The sequence below is a fragment of the Coturnix japonica genome, unplaced genomic scaffold (genome assembly GCF_054131305.1).
Source record: "Coturnix japonica strain WE unplaced genomic scaffold, WE-NBRP24 Scf045, whole genome shotgun sequence".
NCBI lineage: Eukaryota > Metazoa > Chordata > Aves > Galliformes > Phasianidae > Coturnix > Coturnix japonica.
Genome location: NW_028188948.1, coordinates 2409517 through 2434040, shown reverse-complemented (window position 1 = coordinate 2434040; position 24524 = coordinate 2409517). Strand labels below are relative to the sequence as shown.

General features: G+C 40.8%; 1 protein-coding gene across 3 annotated transcripts in view; it reads right to left on the bottom strand.

Annotated features, from left to right (window-relative positions):
* Nucleotides 1-24524, bottom strand: part of LOC146752465 (uncharacterized) — a 126132-nt gene that overhangs the window by 89649 nt on the left and 11959 nt on the right. Inside the window, exons 1-3 of one of the 3 annotated variants that reach the window (XM_085531816.1) lie at nt 21736-21817; nt 5401-5511; nt 693-777 (exon numbers count right to left, since the gene is read on the bottom strand). The gene's annotated coding sequence lies outside the window, so the exon portion shown is untranslated. Of the gene's footprint in view, nt 1-692; nt 778-5400; nt 5512-18938; nt 19808-21735; nt 21818-24524 lie in introns of those variants that run through there. The other 2 variants (XM_085531817.1, XM_085531815.1) reach the window with 2 other exon arrangements.

The following is a 24524-nucleotide window of genomic DNA, read 5'->3' as shown; positions in this document are numbered from 1 at the left end:
AAACATTTACCAGGGAAAAAAAAAACAAACAAAGGAGTGCTGTGAAGGTTTTTTCAGCATGACTCATATTGCTGTCATAAGAGTAAAAAAGTTTGAATTGATTTTGGTTGTATTGTTTCTTTATCTATAGCAATTGTCTGTCCTCTACTATCTATCTGGCCACCTACTACTTGTGTCAAACAAAGAGATCATCTAGCAAGTGACCCCTGACTTTGATTAGGACACTGATTGCACTATTACCTGATTGCATATTTGTATTCCTTGTAAAAGAGTCTGAACTACAAGAAGAAAGTATCTAAGCTCAATTTTGAATGAAATATTTTTGTTTTTTTTTTGCAATAGATTCACCTCTCCTAGCACCTATATCACACCATCTTCTAGAAGTAAACAAGTGTAAGCCTTAAGTGAGATCTGATTTTGTCACTTATCATCTAGACACAAATGGACACAGAGCAGTCTTGTAAATAAACTTACAGATAAACAGGAAAAGGGCCAAGACCAAAGATTTCAAAACAAGGTTTATATGAATAACGTGTCCTCTCTATGAACTCTGTTTGACAGTGGATTGTGCACATATGGGTTTTCCAGGGCATAGGACAGGATATGTCAGTCAGAATAAGGTCATGAGCCCAAATGCTGACAGCTACATTGCATGTGGAACACAAAGCTCAAATGCCAAGACTGGGACTCACCTTCTGGCATAAACCACCCACGAATCCCAGAGCCAGCAACTACCAGCAACTCATGAGAAATGAAGCTTGCCAGCACGGGTACAACCTGGAAAACAAATCAAGGACTGATTGGCCAGAAATTTATTCCCACGTAAGGAGTATGTTATTTGATTTCCATGCCATTGCTCTTCTTTTCAGAGGAGAAGCTGAGTTATTCAAGCTCAGTTTCTCTTTGTACTTATTCAGTTCATTAGTTAATGAAGGCTTCCTTATATTAGTTAAATTCAGCCACCATTCATCTACCTGTTCCAGAGTTCACAACAGATGCCCTCTGGCACTTCACAAAGACCAGAATCTGCCTCAAAACAGGAATAACATATCTTATGAAAATGGAGATGCTATTGTTCATATGCTTTACCCCTGACCTATTTCCTCTGCACTCACAGGGCTGACCTGTTCTCTATAATTTTATACTGACTAAAGCAGTAAAAGGCTGAAGTTTATTGTAATATTCCATCAGTCTTTGTTTAGCCAGAAAGGAGGAAACTGCATTCAATCTGTTTGGGTTCTTACTGAATAGTGAAGAGCTCTGTACTCATCCAAAAGCTGCAGGTTCCTCTTCCTCACTAGCAAACACTGATAGTCAGTTCCCTTCCTCAGGTCTTTTAATCCCTATTCTGCTACTACACACACCAGCTTCATTTATACCCCTACAGGTCACCTTCAGCTCTTCTCTTTCAGTCTTAATTAAAGCAAGTGGGTGCTGCCTACCTGTAAATCTTTCCCAGACTCAAAGCTGCTTCTTCTTCTCTTATTTCAGAGATGCTGATGCACACATTTTCATACTCCCAAACTGACTATCCTTGCTGGCAATCCTAACTCATTGTTTAACAGTTTGTACGGAGCAAACTCTGAATAACGCACTGATGTGTCAATTATGTGGGGTGGCCACAAACTGCTTGCTGACATTCTTGGCAGTGCCAACACACTGCCTGCCTCTTAGCTAACTTAAGTGCTGCTGATTGTTAAAAACTCCACACTGACACCATGAAATGTGGGAAAAGGTACAGAGCTGTGGACACCCCCTCACTGTGGGAGCAAAGGGGAGCCCTGCTGCTGGAGTCTTACTGATATTCAATCCCCACAAAAAAACAGAGCTTATTCCTACTCAGAATGTAACTGATCCAAGGCTTTGCAAACTTCCTACTTAAAGATTAGAGACTGCCTGACTCTAACATGGGCCATCCCAACCGTCTCATTGAATAATGGTGCTGATTATGGATCAAAGTCTGGTAACTCAGCTTTTCCATCAGCAAACCCACAGAGGGCTGCTTTCAGTCACCTTTCTGACCAGGGTGTAGGATTGCGCACCAGAAAGTTACCACGTCACTCACTTTCCGTGCTTGAATGTGAACTTCAGGATTCTGCCTTAAATATCCCCAGCTTAGGCATAACCCACTGCTCACTTGTTTTGAGAGCTTCTCTCCTGATTTGCTCAACACAGCAGACATAGTTATTTCCTAATTGCAGACAAGCTCCAGATGTAGGTCAGGGAGTATTTAGCTAGAGGAGGCTAATAAAACAAGTCCCCAAGTGATGGGCATGTCTTTGTTTCCCTGACATTGCTTACTTTTGAACATCAGAGACTACGAGACTGTTTTGGTACAGGAAGTATGTTATGGCTGATGTAGCATAACAAATACTAGCTCTACATCCTTCTATTTAGGCTTCAATAATGTCAGAGGGCAGAAGTGACAATCAATGTATTTTGCATTCAGCAGAGATGACAGGCAGCTAAGAGCAATGGACAGACACAACATGGCAGAACAGAAGGTACTTGCCTGGAATAAATATCATCTTTGCTCCAGGCCTTCAAGAAATAACATTTCCGGTTTAGATTAATTTGTAATGCACAATGTATGATTGCAGACCTTGCTTTTGTACACAGACCTGGCCTTAAACATTGTTTGAACTGTTTGTCAGTCCTTTCTTGATCATTAAATTTATTTCCTAAAACTTAAGAAGCGTAAATGAAAGGCAGCTTCTGAAAAACAGTATTCAACATTTTTATGGAAAGTAGGTTTCTGGCTCTGCTCTTACTAATGCACCCTTCAATCATAAATAATAAAACTGGTGAGTTCTATCTCTTTTTCAGAAAAGTTAGACGGAACTATCACCCAGTGTATACAAAATAGGGCTTCAAAGACACCTGCTCTGCAACATAATAGAAGAAATGGTGCTGAATGATGGATGGGAATCAGTTAAACTGATTTCTGGGACACGTTGTGCATTAATAAATCAGAGGCTGTGTGTTCACTGAAAGAAGCGTAGGAGGCACATTAAGAACTTTTACGGGAGTAAAGAAAAAAAAAGTTAACACTGTATTTCAAAGGAACCTACAGGAGGATTAGTACTAAAATCTTTTTATGAGCACTAATTCTGAGCACTTACATGAAGATCAAGAAAATAGTCAGCTCCACAGGAAATCCTGGAAGTTAATTTTTTTAGAAGACCCTGCCGCATTTCACTGCATTTAATGACAACCACGCGCTATTTCTGAAGCGCTCTTGCCCAGCTCACAGCAAAGGTATTAGTTCCAACACTGATTGCTAATTCTAACACTACAAAAACACCTTCCTGCTTAGCAAGAACACAGCTTCAGAAACCAAGAGAAAAGCACTGAAACTAGAATCAAATATACACCTTCATCATGGATCCCAAGAAGTGCCCGCTGCAACACTATATGGTGAGCAGAGAGAGAAGCCTACAAGTCCTCGTGACTTGAGTCTGCAGACAACCTCAGTGCTATCTCATCTTCACCTTCCAAGTGGCTGGCTGAACTACATTTAAAAAGGAGGAAGAAAAAAAAAGAAATAAAACTCCTCCCAACCTGAACCAAAGATTGACTCCTTGCAGCTCCCAGGGACACAGAACTTGTGTAGGCAGAGAAATTTCACCGGAAAAAGGAAAAAAAAAACAGATATTTTGTCTTATTCATTTACAGAACGACCCTGCTGCTAATAGCACATTGAGGGTGCTGTTAGAGGCTACAGAGCAAAATGATTAAGACAACCATAGAACAGCTATATGCTAGGGAAACAACATTTCAGTTAATAAGACAAGATGGTGCAGAAGTCTGTGAACACAGAACCACTCTTCTGTCAATAAACTCTTACCCTGTTTTCCTACTTTATTCAATTACAGACTCTTAGAATAGATGTACCACCATATAGTGGGCTTATATACCATTCAGTTAAGGTAACCTAACCATAAATACTTCCATGATTTCAGTAAATTGGAAAAAAAAACACGGTAAGTGAATACAAGATATGTCCTTCATTTACTGTCATTGTAATATAGTCGAGCTACAACACAATCTTCATTTAGGCAGCTCTAGGTACTAGACCACTTTCAGCAATGGACATGTTATAGCACAAAGAAACACGGGTTTCTTGAAAGCACTCCTGCATCAAAAGCTTAGCATTGTTATGGTGTGTGCATTTTAATGGAGTGGATTGTGTTGTGTATTCATCCTACAGCTCATAGGAGACACATTTTCTAGAAAGCTAGAGGTTAGACAGCATTCTTAAGATGAAGAGCAGGCTGTTATGAGAAAACATAAAAACATGATTTGAGACAACTAAACTAGAAATTTAGAAATATATTGTAAGGCTTATAAATAATTGAAAAGAGAATGTTCCAAAGTTTTGATGTGTCATAAAAGCTTAGTTTAGAAGGTGATGAAATTATTTCAATTAAACAGAACAAATGTCAGCCGTGAATGCCTAAGCATTTTAATGTATTCATCCTGTAAAAGTACGGTGCATGCTGAGGCACGGAGGTGGTAGGGGCTCGCACAAAGGCAAGTTATTTGTGAATATAATTTGGACTGTACAAGAAATACGTTCCCAGACTGAGGAAGAGTTTCTCAATACAAAATCTGTAAAAGCTCCAGTGTTGCAGTAGAAACACTGACTTCAGAATGACAATATACAAAGATGAGGATGCAAATGGTCCAAAGCTACCGAAACAGTTTGGTCATAGCAACAGAAAAAAAAACTTCTTTAACTTGATCCTAATGCATATAAAACAGTTTTGGAACAGACTGATTCCATCGTCTTAAATGGTAGCACTCCCCACCCTGTAAAGGATACAATATTTTGTCTAACATAGGAGAAATATCTAAGTACCTAGTCAGTCCAAAGACAACATTCCCCTCAAGCAAAAACATGAACAAGGCAAAGAAGCTACGCACAAACAAATACAGTGGGTAAACCTGGTACTCAGATTATTTCCCTTTAAGAAAAAGTGACCAGAGAAAGAAAATAATCAGAAGGCAACAAGCTTTAAAGTAAACAAAAACAACCTGCTGCTTGGGCACTTCAGAAACTATCAACTGTAGGACCCCAAAAGCACTTCAGAATACAGCTGGTTTTGATACCATTTCTTCTTCTTTGAGCCTGATTCTCTCAACCAACCATATCATTGAACTTGATACCAGATTTATCATATTTGCTAAATAGTGAGCATACATTACATACAGGTGAGTAAACAACCTGTGATGGTGCCCAATACTCCAACCTGTGGAATCCAGAGATCCCAAGCTACAGACTGTGTCATATGCATGTATTCAGTATGCTGATGTACAATGTGCATTGTTAGTTATGATACATTTTCAATTTGGCTGCATCTAACAGCAGCACCATGGACTCAGCTGATGTTATATTACCTGTAGATGAAGGTCTTAGGAAGGTGGCTTTGTCACATTGTAGAGTGAGAACCAAAATCAGTACTTCAGGAAAGGTCTCTTTCAGGCAACTTCGTATTCTTACACATCTTCCTGTAGGAGAGCAAATAAATGGATGATACTTGTAGCTGCTCACAGCAGTTCCTAAACACCTAAGAACAAATGGATTTGAGTTATGACAATCATATCAAACAGACAAACATACAGAAAAATATAATACAAGCTCAAAGCACTAAAGAAGAGTGTTTATTACTGGTATTTAGCTTCTCCCAGTATCTTCCAGTCATTCTATCCAGCCAAAAACCAAAGCTTCCAGATCATACAAATAAAACCTGATTCCTTTGCTCCACAGTAATAATAATGTACTGGACTATATTTCATAGAACTTATTTGTGTCCTGCGAAACAGACTTTTCCATGACTGCCTGTTGTTAATAACCTCTCATGGGCTCACGGGAAACCTCAGTTTATGGCACAGCGGGAGAAATGTCTCCAAATAATAGTTTCATTTTAAACTTCTTTGGCAATCCAGCCAGGTGCACCAACCTCACTAAGGAACAGGGATAGAGTTCCATCTAAGAGACTGTCAGATGAGTGGTAACTCACAAAGCCAAGGAAAATGGGTATTTGGTAGGTAAAATCAGGCCTGTTGGAGACTTCACATGGGACAACTGGAAATATCAAAGGCTTGCTGAAGTGCAAGACTGAGCACAGCAAACTGAGAACAGACTACAGTAATAGCACTTAGGGAATGGTGGAAGCTGTTACACAATCATTACAAACAGAAAGAAGGCAAAACACTGCAGGTATTCAGCAATTTGTAAGAAACAGCAGCCTCTGACAGGGTGTGAGCTATGTAGACAAAGAATGATTATGGATCTTCAGGCTACAAATGAAATTCATTCCTAGGATTCAAGTGGAGAGCAAGCCAAACTTTTGTGAAGAAAACTAGGAGGAGGTCTCTTCATCACACAGAGAGAGGAACAAATTGTGATACTTAAAAAAAAAAAAAAAAAGTCATGAGAAGCATAGAAAAGGGGGGAAAAAATCTTTCAATAATAATAGATGAGTCCAGAATAATCAAATGAAACACTTGGAAAATTTAGATATATGCAGCCATAAGCATAAAGCATAAGCATAAAACTACTTAAATCTGCTTTTAATTTCTATTGTAATTTTTATCTGCCCAAAATGGCTATTAGAGTTTGCTGAACAGCACAGTCATTGATATGTTGATACATGATTACACAAGGCACAATGTCACATTTGGCAATCCAAATCCTAATTAATGAACAGTCCTTGAAATAATACTAACTCGAATGATCAAAATTTAAAGTGATGAGCTTGCAGAAGGAAGCAGCATCCCATGATTTCTTTTCCACTGAACCATGAGATCTACAGGAACAAAATAGACAATGAAAAATAAGGTTTTATGCAATCAAATTAAAGACAAAAGCAGAGAAGAAGAAAAACAATAACAGTTTCTTTATCATCCCGAGCACTGGTAGTAAGAATAACTTATTCCTCATAGCCTGGAATGTCATGGCTGAAGCTGGAATCGAGAAATCAGCAAGTCACAATCAGCATCTGGTTGATGGCCAGAAGGATGCTCAACATGTATTCCGGTATTAAAGACAATCTACAAGCAGATAATAACGTTGCAGCTTGCCTTGCCTAATGGTGTCCAGTGAATCCATATTTCACATCCCAGCCACACTTCTTGCACAGCCATCCTTTACATGAGGATTTCATACATTACAGAGGTAGTTAATCCGATACCAGCAGAAAGCACTTCCAGGCCTCCCATACATGCAGCAACCTATAGTAGCAGTAGCTGCATTCAACTTATAAAACTAAAACCAAGAGCCTCCTATTTCTAGGAATATATTATATGGCGAGGTACAGAGTAAATGAACAATAACTTGTATCTTTTACTATTTATCATGGATTTAAGTTTTAACGAGAGTGGGAAAAAAAACAAAACACTTTTATAGAGGATTTTACTAAGATGAGTGACACTGTTCTAATTACATTGAATAATCTTGAACCAAAGAATTTTTTCCACTTCATGCCTTTAATGGATTTAAAGAAAATAAAAAATAAAAAAGAAAGAAAAAAAGAAACCCACAAATTACCTTAAGAACTGAATAGTTCTGACGATTAACAATATTTAACCAGAAAAATACTTCAAAGACATTAAGCATCTTTCCAAAATCCCATTCACCCAGCCAACAGGAACAAGCAGGTTGGTTCTGCAGAACAACTAGCAAGGATATGGCCTGCCTCACTGATTTCCACAGCAAAGCTGACTTATCCCAAGGAAGACAGTGAAATGGCATCTGAACTCCTTACAGAAATGTGAAGGAGAACTCTACGGGTGATTTTAAGGAACTCATCTGAGTTCAGACTCCTTCCACAGCATCCTGCTGAAGACCAAGGAGATTTTTTTGCCTAAGGCCCTGAAGCCAGCTGCTGTGACAGCCTGTGCAATGGGGCAAAGACATATCTGATTGCTCTGGATCTGGATCTTCAGGATGTTAGGTCTCACAAAAACTGCTCAGTTGCCTTTTTCAAGGGGCAGGAAAACCCATAGGAATGATACCAAAGCTTTGGTCAGTTACCTTGACATTTCCTATAATACAAGCCAGGTTAAAAAAAAAAATAACAGGAAAAAAAAAAATTAACAGAAATCTAACATTTGCCTTGTTTCTAATGTTGAAGGACAAATGAACCAAAATAGAAGTGTGGTTTTCTCTTTAATCTTCTCATTTGAGGACCAGACCTAAGAGGTTTCTCACTCTATTCTGCAGTTTTAGACGAGACAACCCTGTGATGAAGGCTCTGCTCTTTGAAGAATCCTTCAGACCTCACATTCTCAGAGGAGAATACAGACAGAGGGACACATTTGCTACAAAATCCTCCCCCTTCTGCATGGCACTCCAGCTACTTTCAGATCTTGGTCCTTTTCTCAACCTTTGGGAATACCCTATTTAGCTTCAATAAGGATGCAGTTTGGGTAGTATTTCCTCACTACCATCTTCTCCCCTCCTCTACTGAGTGCCCCAATTTCACTGAACATGCTTGAAGTATAGATGTCTCTGTGAGAAAGTTATTAAAAAAAAACCAAACCAAATCACATTATATCCACAGTCAGGTCACAGACTGAAGAGGTAAGATCTGGACTAGAAGCACTGCTGACTTCCTAAATCAGTTTCACAAACCACACCAAGCATTCCACTGCTCTGCGCCAGCCACCCAAAAGATAAACTGAGGAGGGAAAAGAGAAATAAAGATAAGGCGTGATCACCACGAAGAGGAGAACTGTACACTCAGACACAGAGCGCCTCTACAGTGACACAGGTTCATGCAGATAAATGCATTTCCTCAGCACTTCAATAGAGATCAATAGCAGTCCCTTGAGATAAACACCGCAAACAATATGCCACCACGGGAATAAATCAGAAGATTAGAAGCAGAAAGGATTATTTATGTAAAAGAGCTGCATTGCGTTTATTCCTTGGTTTGTGCAGCAGGTTTCTGAACGTCTCTGAGGAATTCTAAACTGTTCACTTAAGGACTGCTCATTACTTATAGCACTGAAAGGCAGCCACCCCAGGCCCGCTCTCTAGCCTCCACTAGCAATAGAGCCAGCATTGTTATCGTACATTGTTCTTTCCTTGAAGATGTGGCCATGGTTTTCAGATTATACAAAGAAAAGTCTCAGTCCTTTATTGCATAAGGAGAAACATGAATGCACCCTTATGCCAAAAAACTTGATAGCTACAGGACTGACAGCTGGCGTGAGAGCATGATGACACCACTCACTCACCACCTCCCCTCCAGTTGTTTCACCAAATACGACAGTCTTAGCAGACCCTGGCCTGTAGCCTTGGTAGAGGCAGATTTGTCCAGGACAGGTTTATGCAAGATCAGGTATTTCCACTGCATGTAAGACACTTTCAAGCTGGCATCTAAGAAACGCATCCTATGGAGAGAGTTTATCAGGGCTCCTAAAGCAGTTTACAGTAATGGAAAACCAGTTCCTTAAAAGACAATAAAATAAAATAAAATAAAATAAAATAAAATAAAATAAAATAAAATAAAATAAAATAAAATAAAATAAAATAAAATAAAATAAAATAAAATAAAAATAGAAATAGGAAGAAATCACACACAGCACAAGTGTTCCTCATGAAAGGTGCTAAGCCTTTGCAGTGCTGCAAGGAGTGCTGTTTCGTACAGTCCTGTTTTTAATTCAATTATCTCAAGCTCTGCTGGAGGTAAGGAAATGCTGTTTTGACACAAAGGCTTTGACTTCATATGGTATACAAGGCTAGAGATGGTAATGTTGGGCCTTCAGAAAGCTTCAACTAAAGTCACAAAATTCAATGAAAAATAGTATGGATTTTTCTTTTTGATAGGCGCAAGGATTATCTTCCATCACTAGAAAAAGCTATAAAGTTATATTCTGTGAGAATACCTTGAATTGATATTTCAAAGGGCTTCTTTTGAAAGAATGATTTATAGATCACAAAGATCAATGGGTCTTTTATCAAAGAAAATGGATTCTTTTTCTGAACCACAAAGAAAAGAATAATGACATCCTATACCATATTTTTGAAAGTTGTGTACAGCAAAGAAGACAATAGCTACAGCAGGTTACCACTTTACAGCAATGCGAACAACTCACTAATTACAGATGAAGTCCTTACGGTGCTTTGTGGAAGCCAGAAAGCAAAAGTTATAGTGCAGGAAAATTCACACTGAGAGTTCTCTTACTCACTCAGCACATATTAAAAATTACATGGAGGTTTTCACTAATAAGTGCATATGACATAATAGAAAAATGGATACAAGTGTGCCAGTGTGCACACTTCATATCTTACCAGAACTCAAAACATGCATTTATGTTAAAGCATGCTCCCTGTATGAATTTTAAGTTACCTACTTCTTGACCACATCCCCTCCTCAGCTCAGCAATGAAATTCCTATCAAGTTTTTATTTGGATAGCCTGGATAGACAGGCTTTCCAAAATTATTTTCAGTGCTTAATGTGGTGGTACAGTTGATCTATTTCCATCATTTCATGCGCATCTGCTAAAGCATTACTCATCACAGCAGACATGAGATTCCCCCATTAGTTTCCTATAGAAAGTTCCTCCAACCCACCAAGCCCCAACCTTTTTCTGCAGCTCATGAGCTCACAGAACAGTCTAACCCATAACCCTTGGCACTCGACAACTGAGCTAAGTCAGGCTTAGCAAGCAAGAAGAAAAAGAGCATAATAAAATAACATAATGCAACCTGCAGCACGGTTTTTTTATTAGCTTAATCAAATAGACATGATAGTAAAGAAGATAAAATTAAGAGTAAATCCTTACACAAGTTTATCCCTTAGATTCCCAAGATATCCAAGGACAACATTATTTCTCCAATATTTTTATCAGTGCTTATTCCTCTAGTGCAGCATCACATTGTGCAAAGGGTACAGTCACAGGTAAGAAAAATCTTACTTCTTTGCTGCTTCCCTTTGTCTTTTTACTCTTCTTGTTGTCGAAAGCTTTGTTCTTTTGGGTTAATGTGGCATGTCTCCAACACAGCCTTGGAAAATGACTATAATGTGATTTGGGTTTGGTGTAATTAAACCTGATTACCAGGGAGTGCTCATGAAAATCCATAATTACCACACAAAACAAAAGAGACTTTTGTTTTTGTTTTGCTGGGGAACAACAAAGAGCTTCACTTCAATTTAACTATTTGGAGTACTCAAGAAAAGTTAGTCATATTTTTCTCCCTCTGCACTTCTCTGGGCTTTGTAAATATCATAAAATACCAAAATCTGCTGAAAACATCAATCTTCTCTCAAAACTGATTTCTTATATAATGCCAAATATACAGTCTTTATTTAAAAAAAATAAATAAAAATAAAAAGCCCTAGAGAACATAATGCGTCTTGATGGATGTGCTAGTGCTTTGGGTACAAGCTGGACTTTATGATTAGATCTATAATAGTGGAGGAAAAAAAGAAAAGTTGGCAATATCAGTGTAGTAAGCATTCAGATAATCGAACTGCCTCACCCCCCAGAACAGCAGTGTTGCAGGAGACATTAACCAGTAGCATGGTTCTCCTCCCCAGTTTTGGGGCAGTTCTACTACCATGGCTGATGGACAAGTGATGTCCACAAACCAGGAAAAGCTGGTTTAAGAGGCTTATAGTCTCTCCAGTTGTGTTAGATTAGAAGTTTAGGTGGCCACAACCCTGGTTTTAAGCTAGTGGGTGTTCTTGAGCTACAAATGCCACAGACTCCTCCCCAAGCAGCTGTTATATCTGCATCCAGGGTTGTTCACCACAGGGTAAATACTGCCCCATTTTGACACTGAGACACACCAGGAATACCTGTGCAAAGCTTGCTGAACTCCATTCAGACACTTGATTAACTGTCCTCTATCTACCTGAACAGCAGGGTCTGTAGGCTGGGAAGCTGCCCTTGAAGTGCTCTAACATGCAAATTCAGCGCTGTAGGTGGAAACACTTGCTGTAAAATAATATTTGAGGAACTATCCAGCCCTAGGCTGTGAAGCTAAAAGACACTGACAATCTCAGTTGTAAAGTGAGAAATGTAAGAGGTAGACCAAAGTCACCTTCACGTTGTATGAGAGAAGTAAGCAAACTCTCTGTTGATTATATTAGAAGCAGGTAAAATTCCACTCACACATTTGCCCTCCACATGCAGGATGATCACGCTATCTAAATATGTGAAAAACAGCAAGTTTACTGCAGAAGCTCTTGGCTTGCCTCTCATGCACAGATTTGTAGGTACATGCAAGTACAGCTGATAGATTAGCTAGCTAAAAATTCCACCACTCCCTTCTGATCCAGTTTCGATTAATTCATTAGAAACAAATACCTGCATATCCTCCCCCTGGCCAGTTCCTTTTCAGCCCCACTGTATCAGAGACTTAAACACTGGGAGCCAGGTGAGAGCTTCCTAAAGCTGGAAACTGTCAGCAGTTCAGACTGAAAAAAGCCAGACAAACAGCTCCTGCATTTTCTAACCACTGAGAAGCTTTGGCTGCATGAGAGGTATTTAAGGCACCAAAAAGCTGTATGGTCATGTACAAAAGCACCAAATAACCCAGAGCTTCCATTTGCTTTCCAGTGAAAAAGAAAGCAGAACCTAGCTTACAATATGAAGGTGCATACAACAGACCTGGAGAGCTTTATCACACAAATCGAGTTGGTGGAAACAACCTCTTACACTTGCCACTTCCCCGTCATCTAAGAGTATTAAAAACAAATGAAAACCCCACCTGTTGGATTAACATTGAACCCGGACAAGGGACGATCACTTAATTTAGTAGAAAGTTTAAAACAACCTTCAAGTATCGTCAGCAAAGGCAGTGTAGAAATTCTCCTTTTTGCATGACACAGTTCTGCCAATTAGCCGAAAACTGCAATTACCAGTTCTTTGCTTTATTATTTGTGAAGAACCTAAACTTTCTGAGGATGATAAATGGCCTCGTGGAAAATGCAATGCTCAGTTCTGCTAAATTTGCACTTTTCTGTTGGTTTTTTTTTGTTCTTGTTTTTTCTTTTTCTTTTTTCCTTTAACTATTCTTCCATGTCATCTTTGAAGAGAAAGAGGCAGGGGCTGCTGGGGGAAACAGGGCAACAGGACACGTATCAGGGCAGAAAATGGCAGGGAATGGTTTAGAGAAGAACACAGAGCTGTTCTCATTTAGCTCGCTGACCAGGGCCAAGGCATATTCCTACACCTTCATTAATTAAACAGAAAAGTTAACATTGTTAGCAACATTAAGAACAAAACCTCATTTAAATTGTTCTGAAACAAAATTAAAAATAAAAAAATAAAAAATAAAAAAGCCGATATATTCAGAGGATGACCTTTGAGAATTCTGGCTTCATTAACATTTCAAACAGCAAAGCACAAAATTAAGACAGGAAATAGAATTACAGAGCTATTTGACTGCAGAAGTATATACCATTAGCATGCCCATAATTAACAGGATACCAGTGTTTGTCCCATTGTCTCTGCTAATAATGGTGTAACATGCAAATGGGATTTCTTCTAAGAAAGTTAAAGGGGATATTTAAGTTCATTCCACGTTTCAAGCATACAAGCACAGCCAGACAAGCCCCTTTCTGCTCTGTGAAAGGGATGTCTCCATGCCTGCCTGCCTGCCCTCCCAGACTCCCACAAAACAATTGCAGAGGGAGGGCACCAGCTGCTGTGCTTGAGGCACAAAGGCCAGCTATCCAAGGTCAGACATCTTTTCCCACCTCACCACAGCAGTTAATTCTTTGGGGAGCTACCAGTGACCCACTCAAGTGTCATGAAAAGCAGTTCAGAGGCTAACATCACCCATCAACATGATGCCCTACAGGATAGCAGATATCATTCCTCTTACGGGGATCATATTCCTTAGACATGACAGCACAGCTCTGCCTGTCTCGTGTTCAAAATGCTGAGCTCCCATGACATCTGTCCATGACAGTTGTAAGCAGCCACACATCTCCACCGCCCTTACAGTGCTTGTAACTGAGCCTGCTCTTCTAAATGCTTCGGGACATGGGATCCTGAAGCAAAAGGAGAAAAAGGCATAAAAAATAAAGTTTTACAGGCAAAATACAATTGACCACCCTATGTTAACGAAGGACTCCACTCTGGCCTAATTCACTAGAATAAGACATGAGTGCAACACACTGAAATCAGACTGAGCTGAAGTGCTACCAGGAGTCTTCCTCTGGCATAAATCAGTGAAAATGTCCACCTTTGGGCAGCACACTTGGATCCTTCATTAGACTGCAAACAACCAATTGATGTACAGTTTCCCCACCAGGCAGATAACAAGCTCCTCCTCCTTTACAGGGCAGTGTGCATGGGTTGGTTCATAGTTATCACCCCACTCTTAAGATCATTTCTGCTGTTTTCCCAGTCATACTCAGTAGTCCTCACTGCTGTGAAACATTGCTCTGATATTCTGCCCAGTCTCAATTTCATTCTCTTTCCCTGTGTTAGATCTTCTCAAACTGATGCTCTTCATGGTGTTTGTACTCCCAAGCTGTGGCACCTGGAGGCTGCCTGATTGTAAACTGACAGGATGTAGCATTTTTCCATCTCTCTTTCATCAGATCAGCCTGAAAATCTGGTAAGATCCATCTCTGCCTTGTGATAGAGAGGCGAGACTCAGCTCGGAGTTTCTGAAAGGATCCTGCTTCTTCCGAGGGCACAAGTAAAGGCTGGGTGTGAGGGAGACTTGAAGCATTGCTGCCAGCCCTATAATTCTACGATTAAACAAGTTACATAATTTCAGTCTATTCCCTCTTTACCTCTTTTCCATGCAAACAGCCTGAAGTAGCACGGAATGCAGCTTATTGACTTGTAAGGAATGGGATGGAGAGGGGTAGAGGATTATCCATCACCTCCCTTTCTTTACATTACATCAGGGCATCATTTAGATTATAAGTTTGCTTACAAACTCCTTGATAAAAAAAATCAGACAGATACTTAGCTAGTCAGCTGCTTTGGTTGCATAATAAACATGGACAGAATTTCTCATCCTCAAGCCATTGTTACAGCACAAACAAACTAAGGGCTAAGGAAATAATTACTGTGGGGCTGAGAGACTCAATAAACAGCAGAAGCTGTGGGATGAACCAGATTTGTTGATCCCAGCAGATAACTACAATTAGGATGTAATATTTCCTTAAGTTTTTGTTTACCCCTTTATTGTTTATCAGTATTAAAAAGGCAATTTATACTTTGCAGTTCTCTAGATCGACCAGTGTATTTCACAGCAGGCAGGTGAGATTAAACTGTCCATCACCACAAGCTGTCCTTTCCCTGTTCTTATATTATCAAAGCCTATTGAGATTAGAGCCATAGGAAACTGGAGGAAATGCGTTCATTTGCTTCAAGTTCATAAGCTTATGAAGTTTGATTCCTACACACCTGTAGTCTTCTTTAATAAAAAAGCAAAATCCCAGAAGTTCCTTCAATGGTAATGAAAGAATTTAAGACTGAGAAACATTATATGCATTTTCTGAACTTTTCCGAGACATCACAGAATGTCTTCCCAGAGTGCCCTAACACAGCAGCCAATTGGAAAAGAAACCTCCTAGAGGCTGACCTGTTTAAATGGGGAAGCCATTTATCCCGCTTGGCAAGATCACAAGAAAAGCTTCAAGCTGCTTTACTTTTCACAGATCCCTTACCCAGCGTCTCCCTCACAAAGCAGTCAGAAGAGTGGTCTGCAGGTGAGGGACACTTCAAAACGCTTCACTGGCTCCACATATGAGCACCCAAAAAAAGTCTTTCCATGACACATCAGAAAGCTGAAGGGATTTCTGTCTGGAGAAACTCTCTGCACTTTCCTAGGGGTCTGAACCAAAACTTTGAAACCAGGGAAAACCATATATAAAATAGATTAGGGCTATAGCTGAGTTTGAACCCATGGAACAGAAAGATAAATAAATAAGAATACACTGAAATAAATAGACTCATTATAGTTGCAACATATCTTGTTCTAGTCAGCTTAGGCTGTAGGATTAAACTGACCAATAGACCTTTTTAAGACTCTGGAAGTCTGGAGCCATGACCACTGACCTGGGGAGCCTGTTCCAGTGCCCAGCCTCCCCATGGCTGAAGCCTTTTCCTGATATCCAACCTGAACCTCCCCTGTGTTATTATATAGTTAACATTCAGGTAAATTACTTGGCATGAGCTAATTCAAGTCATAAAATCCACAGGACATCTTGACACCATGACAAAGAGAACAGCATAAGGAAGCAAGGAAAGAATAAGAAATTGCCCACAGAAAACTGCCCATGGAACTCTGTGTCAGAACGTAGGCATATTGCATAGCTTTATTTCTAGTGTAGGCAGAATCTGTCTTTTTCTTTCTAGACCTCTTGTCAAGACCAGAGAAGTGGCTCCTCCAACCAGAGAAACTTGGGGAAAGAAGGCACTCTGGGCTGCCACATCCTTTTCTGCTCTCTGTGCTGATCAAACTTGGCCAAACTTTACCTTTGGATGCTCACTGACAAGTCCCTATTAGCACAGAATTAAAAGAATTTATGTGAGCATTTTTCTTAGAAGCCTCTACTAGATACCCTTTATAATTCCTAGTCAAAACCTTCTTTCTTCCCACTAAAGCCCCCTGCCACTTAAAAAGGAGAACTGCCTCAGGACAGATGTATCCCTACTGAGAAACCACTGAACACTTCCTGTCCATCCCTTAACTCATGAGTCACATCCTCTGGGGTGTCAGTCAAACACACTGAAATTAAAAGCTTTCACAGCTTGGAGAACACAGTGAAAAGGCAGAAATGTGAAAGAGTGAAGGATTGAAAATAGTTGCTCCTCAATATGATTGATTTTTAAATCCCCCGCTTCACACATATTAAGCAGCAGTCCTGCATATCCAGATGTATGTTTCAGTCAAGATGAATGGGCTCAATAAATCCAGTAAACAGGAAACTGTTGAGGACAGGTGGGCATAATTCTTTTTTCCAGCTCCAGTCTGCTAATTGATAAAGTATACGACTGTTGGCAGTTCATTTTTCTCACCCATTTACAGGAACTACAGCTACATATTCTTATGAAACTCCTCAGCAGCTTTAGACTGCAGAAGCAGGGGATGGGGGAAGCAAAACCTTGCAGTTTGATAAACATACTGGAGCTAAGTGAAGATCTAATCTGGTACTATGATGGCTGACATTTTTGCAGGGTGAGACCTTTAGACAGAATCTACATCCAGATGCTTCTGTTTTCAGAAGTGGCCAAAATACACATCCTTGTGCTTTGCCCTCCCACCCTCAGATCTGGTAGCTCACAGTGCAGGATGTGTTTGAGGACATCTTTGGTGGGATCAAAACCAGACCTCACAATATCACATTCAAGTTAATTGCTGCTATTGTGCTTGAGCACAACATCGACTGGAAGTGTCCAAATAAGTACTTTCATTTGGTGCTGTGCAAACTTAAAATTCATTGAGAGCGTCTCCTACCAATGACTCATCAGCAGCTATGGCGAAAACAAAAGGTGCCACATGGGTTTCATTGTCACATTTTCTAAAGGGAGAATTGCCCAAGTGCAAAGACGAGACCAGCTTTCAAAAATAGTACAGCAAGATGTATCAGTGAAAAACACTGTCAGCAAAGTATTTGTTTCCCAGAGCAGGCAAGGACTAACACTACAGAAGCCATCTTATAAAGAAGACTATGAAGAATAGCAGACATTCTTCCTGGCAGGATTCAGAAAATGATACGTTACTGCAATGCATGGCACAAACAGAAACGAAGAAGCACAGCCAAGATGAGATTCGGAGTCTATGTTTGCAAGGAGCTTTTACAGAGTAAGGGGACACGCTTGAGATTAACAGAGAAGCTTATTAACAGTAAGCCACCTTTCTATACTTACAGAAGTATCAAATCTAATGAGCAGAGGCAATGCCACAGCAGCAGTCCACAGAAGGACCTCAAGTCCCAGGAAAGAATCCAGACTTCAAGGGGCACATGCTGAGTGTGTTCCAAAACTTAGCACTAACCCTGTCTGCTCATCCAATATTGTTCAGCAGCAGCAGCCATCTCAGTAGTCTGTCTGCTTGTTAAAGTTCACAGACAGCAACGGGAGAACCAAAATCAGTTTCCAGGAAGATATATTACAAAAAGAAACAAGCCCAGCAGTAAGAAAAAAAAATCCCCATCCACTGGTACTGTTGAGTACCAGTCTCCCTGCATAGATGTTAATGGGCAATAACAAGGAATTTTCATTCCCACAGACTTCATGTGTTTGAACCTCATCAAGTATACTTACAGCAACATAAGTAATGTGAAAGAAAAGGCAAACCCTGCGTTGTGACAGACATCCATGTCACCTTTCTGGTCAGGCTAACAGCTGGGCAACCAGCAAAGAAACCAGCTGGGAGGCAGCCAGGCTTGTTATCCTGCAGTAAAGATGCCATAATTTAGCAGGCACAAAGAGAAATCAGAAAGATTTATTTGAGACACTTGAGAGACCCCAGATAGTTTGTGGTAAAGGAGGAAGAAAAAAATAACTGATTTTTCAGTTCTTAAATGAAAGGGGTAAGATTGGGCCAAACACCTGCAGACATGAGCAGCAGTCACCCCTCTTCAGAGGCACAAATTAATCCACACAGAGCCCACGTGCAGCATCAGGAGATACAGCCAGAGCTCTCTAGCTCTAGAAGGAAACTGTAGATGACTAACTGAGGGCCAAATAGTATTATCATTATTCACATTGCCTGGTATATTACGCTGTGAGTGGTCCCTTTGGTTTCAATTAGTTGTTATCCTGATGGGTGCTGACTTAATAGCAGATAAATGCCCTTCCTTGGCAAGTGCTGAAATACCACCTTACGTGTTCCTACTGGATGCCTTATTGCTTTGCAGCTCATCAGTGCACTTGAACTGATCTCAAATAGGTCTCAATGCTATATCTCTTGCTTCAGAAGCCAGCTTTTTCCAGAGATGCATACCTTGACCATCAGCAGGACCCAGAGGAGCAGCTGGCCCAGGAACAACCCCAGCACTGAAGCCGTAAAGTTCATGGATTGCTATCCCTCATCTTCTGCAAGGTACATGTTGGTGAAGTGTGGCCAGGAGGAGGAGGCTGGAGAAAACATTTTTGATGTCTCAGTTTTAAGAGAGAGATAGAGAGGTGCTGCAGTGTTAGTTACAGCAGAGCCAGTGAGCTCAGAAGCCACCCCACGTGTTTCAAAATGGAGCTGTTCTGATTTTATATATGCCCTCTGCACAGGGCTGTGTGAGGGTCAAACAATCCTAAACAAAAATACTGAAGATAAACATAAACCTCCAGGAAGAAACATTTGTAAGAATCAGCTGCTACTTTTTCATTTCACAGCTTTTTAGGAGACTTTTACTGAAGGTTTTTTCATGGCTTCAAAAAAGCATGTTAAACACAGACTGGATGCCTTGTATTTATTATGCAGCCACTCTAGCTTGCATGGGAACAAGACATTGTTTTGCATTACATTTTTCTCCTAACATCTCCATTTGTATACAACACTAATCTTGCTCCGTAGCAGGAACAGACTGACATAATGTCTTCTAAAACTGCATGTTTTTCAATTCCAGAGAGGAAAAAAATAAGAAAAAAGAAAGACCAACTTATTATTTTCTCCTCCTCCACCCCCATCTTCAACAGACAAAGCAGTTTTCCTATGACCCCAAGGAGCACAGGCCAACAGAGAGTCATCAGCAGAGCAAGCCTGGGGGCAGCAACATTATAGAAAAAGTTGAAGCCTTTGATGAGAAGTTCCCTTTTCATCTGTAACTTTAAGCTCTATCAATTGCTCAAACTGCTTTTTTCACCTCTGATGACTTTGCTGAGCAGAATGAACTTTTCAGCACCAGAGTGCCTAGGAAGACCCCAGAGGTAAAGCTCCAGGTAATATCTTCTACACGGGAGAAAGCAAAGCATGCTCCCAGCAACACCCGCAATGGTCAGCAGGGATTGGATGGTCATGCACAGCTTGTTTCCTTCTTTCCAGCTGCTCTGTTGGGCCTACCTGACAGGTGGGTAAGAGGATTTATCTCCCCTGTGGTAAGTAGGAAAGTTACATAGGAGTTCAAATTACAAAAGTTTTGACTGTATCATGTGCCTGTTCCAGCCTAAGTCTTAAGTAGCTGTCTGACAAACAACAGGTGCTTCTGCTAGCAAAACACATGAGGAAAGATGGGAAAAACAGTCCAAGGGAAATAAGAGGGGAAAGGCTTTACATCTTATGTGCCTTCCTCAGGACTTTATTGGTTGCAGGCTCACCATTAGATGCAGACTGGCTAGATACTGGGGAAAGCAGCCTAGCTCACTATGTCCACCTTGGAGCCAGTGACTTGTATTTTTACTCATGTATTTTTTAATGACTGAGGCCAAAAAACTGCTGGTGTAGATCTAGGAGATGCCAGTGACACCAGCTGGGGACAGCTAATAGAAATGTGTCTAAGTTCGTCTGCAAGAGACCATCAGAAGCCGAGGGAATGAAGAAGAGGAAAAACACAAGTTATTCACAGCATGAACTAGGCACTTCCTACGCAGTCACTCATGGAAATAAATAGTCCCATTTTGACTCTCAGCCATTTATAATCACAGAAGAATGGAAGCCTTGTTACCTTAGAAGCTTGTAGACATTTAATCACTCTAAACCTCATCATTCTTTGAAAAAGCAGCTGACTGGCTCCTTTCCTCTTAACCAAAATGCTGAACCTTGGTCTATGCATGCATAGCTCAGTTCAGAGCAGGGAGACCCGCACAACCCCAGCAACATCCAAGCATCTTTTCTCACACAGGGCTTTGGATGACCCAGAAAAGCTTGTAAAACAAGCAGAGATTTTCCTAATTAAATGGAGAGCATCAAAAGTAATCTAAGTTCTTAGAGAAATGTTACAGTGTTTATAAAGGGAAGATGATGCTGTTCAAACTGCTCCTGTGAGGACCATAGGAGCAGCAAGTTTCCAGCATCTAGAGTATGTTTGTCTACTAGATACTTAGTAATATATCTATGTACACTTATTAAAAGTGAAAACATATACAAGCCTTGGCAGTCTAGACACCCGCTGTGGATTTAACACATACTGCTTCTATGCCCGTTTATTTTCTCACATGCCTAGAGCGCACCCAACAAAGCCCAGAAGGCTTCAAGAAAAACCTTCTAGGGTGCAATACCACTGCCATAGGTAGAGGTAGAAAATAAATGACTTCAGGTGCTTTGGGAACATTAGTGGTGCTGCAGGCAGAGAGGCAGGCAGTGGAAAATAAATACAGCTAAGCAGCAGGAAGTAGATTACTTCTGCTCCTTCAGGTTTCCCACAGGGGAAGGGGATGGGAAATACAAGGCTAGAAAGGACTCCCAGAGTTACCAACACCCCTAGTTTCCAACTGAGGAAGTTATCCTCTTTCCTTTCAAACTCTTCAGCTCACCCTGCTAACATTGGGAAAAGCAAGCAGCGAGCTCTGGTGGAGTCCTGCACACCGGCTACCACCCACACCCCAGCTGGCAGCTCCAGGGCTGAGATATCTTGGCCAGAGAAAGGAAAAGAAAGCCTCAGGTGGAGCTCCTCTTGACTTGTAAAGCTGACACAACAGAGACTTGGCTAGCTTTAGCACATCAAGCAGGCAAGTTCCAGCCATGTGTCCTGCATAGCGCAAGTCTTGCATGGTGGAGCAGGAGAGAGGAGGCACCCAGACATCTTTTGCCAACCAAACTTGTGTTAAACAGAGCTAGGTACCCACCAAAACAGCATACATACACATACCTGCATGATCTGTAGCAGCTATCCTTTGGTGCAGACCTCAGAAGGGCTGAAACAGGGCCTGGGCAGGGGTGGGTAAAGGCCACAGGTGAGGCCTCACACAGCTGTTGGGGCAGAGGGGCCAGCGTTGCACTGGGAGGGGTCTTGCAGCCACCCTCACTCCCTGATGTCCCTCCTTTGCTCACACCAAGGAGTAGTTCACCACTTTTTCAAGTTAGTAGTCAGAAAAAATGCCGCCTCTAAGCATGTCCTTACCAGCTGTAGGCCCGCCCTTGGGGAGGCTGTTGGAGAGCCCGGATTGCCAGCACAGTGAATGTATGGCACCTAGGAACTGTTAAATCACTCTTCATCAATGATAATCTCTGCAATTGCCTTAAACAAGAGCAGCTTTTGAACAGTCCTCACAGGATGAAAATGCACAAAGACAAATCTTTGTACACTAACAGCCTTCCTACCCACCTGCCTGCACATTCTGCATTGTGCAGGGCAATGACTGCTCCCGAGGATTCAGACTTCCCTCTCTTACGGCTTTTTAAGCCACATAATCCCACAGGAAATTTAGCTATCTTTTAAAAAGCAAAAGGAGAGAAGAGAACACCAACCTCCAGCCCTTAGAAAATAGTCCCACAGACACCTCAAAATTCCAAGATAGGGTGAGGAGAACTAATTTGTTTTTTCTTGTTTAAATCTCACACTATGACATTTTTTGCAGCTGGCAGTGTGCTCAGCACTCTTCAGCAGAGCAGCCTTTCTGCATGCTGCAGTACTACCTCTGTGTCACAGGCAAGAGAAAGGCAGAAAGAAATGCATAAGCCTCTCCCCAGTTTCCTCCCATTCTCGTAAGACCTGTGGGTGAACCATTGAACCAGTTGTTTGGAAAATTTCTGCTCCAGCAGGCTTATTCAATCATCCCAAAAAGAGACAGAGGCGAATCTTCAGCTCTCTCATTTTGAATTCACTGGGGCATTCCCCTGTGGAATGCCTCAAAGTACTGAGGGACACAGCCTCTATTTTATCATTATAGCCCAACAGTAGTGAGCCCTTCCCCCTTTTCCTATTGGCTGAAGTACTTGGGGTTCACGTTCTTCTCGGTTTGCCTGTCAGCCATCACCCCCAGTAGGTACCCCCCCTTGTTTCCTTTGGTTGTACAGACTTTGCAATCTGGGTTCAGAGTTTGTTGTTTTGCCCAGATTCTTCATTAACATCATATGAAACTAAAAAAGTTTCAACTCACATTTGATTTTTAGCTTTCTTAGTGGAGATATTTTTTGAAATAACACTGTGAAAACATAGGAAATAATTTTTAAAGTAGCACTTGGCTTTTTAACGTGAATAAATTTAAAACTCCAGATTTACTTTTAACTTCTTTGCTTTTTCATTATTAACTTTCCCATATGCTGTACTCATCATAGCCCGATGTAGAAATATGAGGAAGTAATTTAATATGAAGATGGAAAAGGCTTGGATAGATAGAGCAAGTTCAGTCAGTCTGTAGAAAAAATGATCTTGCAATCCTTTTTGACAATGAAGAATGAAAGAACATCCTGGCATTTATTCTTGTCTGGATATCTGGAAGCTACTGAGGGTCTAGCGAGATCGAAGAGAGACTTGTCAGGCACGATGCTCTCAGAAGAGAGTGGAAAGTTGTACAGCCTGCACTCCCAGGAGCAGCGTGACCCATCTTTATGCAGGATAAAGCATATCACTCTGTGCAACAGGAATCTGAACAAAGGGATCTGCAAAGTAAATGTGTTAGGTACAGCAAGCTCTGTATTTGGGGTTACTGTATTTTCATTGCATTGTGAGCACCCAGAGGTCACCTACACTTGCTCCAAATGAGCCCTGATTCCCACTGCACAGCAGTAGCGGGAGGTGAAAAAGCCTCTGTGCAGGTGGAGAAGACCTTCTGTAACTCAGGAAAACAGGGCTTCATTGCACCCTGCTGCTAACACTCAGCAGCAGTGAGGCAGGTACAAGTCATATGTATTTGTAGACCAAAGGCTTTGAATTTTGTTATGAGAAAGGAAGGAAATACTCGATAAAATTCTACTTTTAAGACTACCTCTCATCCCAAAGTGGTTATCTAGCAAGCAAAAAGGTGTCTGTATTGAAATGCCAGAGCAGGCTGAATTCCTCTGCAGCTGTCAGAAAATGTTTGTTTTCTGCATAAGAAAAAGCTTAAAAGCCTCCATATGGAAGCAGGAAGACTTTTTGGCATTTAAAGAATTAGCACAGAGAAGAAATCTATGCTTCAAGATATTTCTAGGGCTGACTGCAGCAGAACTGCAGGAGGGAAAAAAAAGAAGGGAAAGCAAAGAAGAAAACAAAAGCATTAACAATATGCACATTGACAAGCTACCTGGACAGTGGAACAAAAGTATATTTGGGAGTGCCACTGCTGTGGCTAAAATAATTAAATGAATAAACTGATGTCTTAAACAGTGCTACACTAAAATGGAGCAAACACAAATTAGTGGCCGTTCAAGAATTGTACACAGAAGATGTTAATTGGAAAGGGTATTCAAGTAACGTAGCACAGCTTGTACTAAGTTGTTTAGGAAAGATATTAGTTCTTTCCTTTAGGTTTATAAAAACATACACAAGGTCTGCAGCCTAGAAGCCATAGCCCACCTATGGCTCAGTCCTTGGGGAAAAAAAAAATGTGATACAAGCCTTCCAAAACTGGAGGGATTCTGAAGACCACTGTTACCAAGAATAAGATGTTACTGAGCTAGATTTGCAGCCTCAAGTGAGTCACAGAAGAGAAGCATCAGTATGCTCTAGTTGGAGCA